This window comes from Hipposideros armiger, unplaced genomic scaffold (genome assembly GCF_001890085.2).
Source record: "Hipposideros armiger isolate ML-2016 unplaced genomic scaffold, ASM189008v1 scaffold_753, whole genome shotgun sequence".
Taxonomy (NCBI): domain Eukaryota; kingdom Metazoa; phylum Chordata; class Mammalia; order Chiroptera; family Hipposideridae; genus Hipposideros; species Hipposideros armiger.
Genome location: NW_017732103.1, coordinates 679,636 through 682,131, shown reverse-complemented (window position 1 = coordinate 682,131; position 2,496 = coordinate 679,636). Strand labels below are relative to the sequence as shown.

General features: G+C 40.8%; 1 protein-coding gene across 2 annotated transcripts in view; it reads right to left on the bottom strand.

Moving 5' to 3' along the window:
• Nucleotides 1–2,496, bottom strand: part of PDE10A (phosphodiesterase 10A) — a 546,077-nt gene that overhangs the window by 278,939 nt on the left and 264,642 nt on the right. The window lies entirely within an intron of this gene.

Sequence of the window (2,496 nt, the reverse complement as noted above, 5' to 3'; positions counted from 1 at the left end):
CCAAAAAAGCAAAAAGAATCACAGTTCAGCTGTAGCAACCTCCGCTGAGTAAACAAATTGAAAATTTATTCTTTCTCCATTTTACCAGAAGGCAAAGTTCCAGCTACAATTTGAGGTGATTTCCCTGAAGACAAATACCTCTCAAGTATAATAAGAAAAGAAAGAAAGAAAGAAAGAAAGAAAGAAAGAAAGAAAGAAAGAAAGAAAGAAAGAGGAGTCTTCTTTACATAAATTGACCTTGAACTTGAGACATAATCTGCTGATAATTTTTAGATAAAGATAAAGGAACCTTAGAAAATGTCTACCACTGTGTAACACAAACATACAAAATATTTCCTTTCAAAAATACTCATTACTTTGTTCCTAAATGCATCTATTTTCCCCTATATATTTTAGGGGGCCAAAGTGAAGAAAATGCTTTTATGTGCTAATATCTTTACATTACTATGGGACCTATAATTCTGAAGAGTTTCAAATTACTTGGTAAATTACATGTGAAAGTCCCTAGAGACTACATACGAGACTTTTCCATATAAGAGTAAAACAGACCAGCTTTCGAATCTCCTTTCATTATAACACCAGTCTTCCCAGAACCCTATAGAGATGTTAGTTTCCCTCACCCATCATGCCCACATGATAGATATCAGAGCCTCTATCATTACATCAGTTTACAAATGGTGAACAGCAATGTTTGCTGCACAAAAAAAAAAAAGGAATAAAAAGTGAGTGTCCTAACACTTAGATCCAGATAGCTATAGCCATGGAGACAATTTTGAAAGAAAATTTCAAAATTATATTTTTTAGGCATCAATGCTCACATCCATGATTGTTTTGGAAAGGTGTCTGTGTGTGTTTTCCCTTAAGCAGTGGTTCAGATCATCAAGATGATCTCTGAAAAACAAGCCACACCCCAGCGTTTTTTATTCAGATCCGGGGTGGGGCTGAGGCTGTGCATTTCTAACCAGTTCTGGGGGACCCTGATGCAACTGGTCCAGCACCGCCATGACTTCCTCAGAACGATGAAGGGACCTGTACTTAGTTCATAAACTTCCTTCCTTCCAAGAAGAGCAAATCGTGGACAAGACATAGCCAGCATCTATGAGAAAGTGTTTTCAAATACACGTATTATGTACCCAGAAGTGGCTCTGAGCTGCAGCACCTTACAAAAAGCATGTCCTTTGCAGAGTCATGGCAGCTGCAGATGGAATGGGTGTGTTTTGCAAAGTCATTTGCTACCATGACTCGTTCTGCCCTAAGAGAGCCATTGAAGGAAGTGAGAAGCTTAGTGGGGGTTCATGGGATCCTCAACCAACTCGATGGTGATCCATCTATTTGTATTAATGGTAATCAGTTTAATTGTTCTGAAAGCAATTATCATCACCAAAGGAAGGTGTATGACTCACAGGACAGTGGGTGTCATCCTGGAAATCCATTTTACATGGCTGTGATGAAATCCCTCTAAATTGTCCTTGATCTGGTATTTCACTTGCTGATTTCGAACCAGTCTACTAAAGTAGCCAAATTTATCCGAACACCTTATTTATTATCACCTGAGAACGTGAAGACCATCACAACAGTGGTCTGGATTCTGGCTCGTGACAGCTGGCATGTCACTGCTTCAGTCAAGCTGTGCCTCACTTTCAGGTCCAGGCAGGTGTCCCTCTGATTCACTCCTGTAGACACCTAAACTTTCCCCATTTTAGTTTTCGTGTTAGAATTGCCTGTTTGCTCATCCACTTCCCCTTCTCTTCCCCTCCCCCGGAACAAAAGATGGGCAGAGACCAGGTCCTCGTGGATCCTTGAATCTGACATTTAGCACGGCCCCTAACACACAGTGCATATTCACAAAAACATTTGTTGAACAAATGGGGGACGAGCAAGAAGGAAGACTGAAGCTGCAGATAATCACCTGTAGGGTGAGTTCTCTAACAGGAACTGATCATCAGAGTGCTGGCACAGGTCCCAAGTGACAGGTAGGAGGATGCAACACGGACAAAAAGGATGTGATTTAGAACACAATGATGATTTTCTGGTTGAGCCAACACAGACTTCCAGGAAACAGCCCAGTCAACAGGCATCACAAAAGAAAAGTCAGATAAGGGCTTATTAAACAACAACAACAGCAAAAAGTGCCCACATGCACACACACACTCCCATGTTAGTATACCTCCCTGTACTGAGTTTTCCAAAGGCATGAGAAGGAGAACCTTCCAGAACCTGTGTCTGGGCATTATAGCGATATTGTCCCAGAGACCCCATTCAAAGATTAAATGGATGTAATGAATAAATGGAGTTTGAATTTTAATAGAAGTTACTTGATGCTAACATTACATGGAAAGTTCTATATACTGTTCAATCATTTTAATCTCCTGTCATAATCGATTCTGTCACGGATCAGTCTCAGGAATGACCCTGGATCAGTGGCTCAATGAAGTGCTTGTAGAAACCAAGAAAGGGGGTGGCGGGACGTCAACCTGACTTCGTAGAAGTGACATA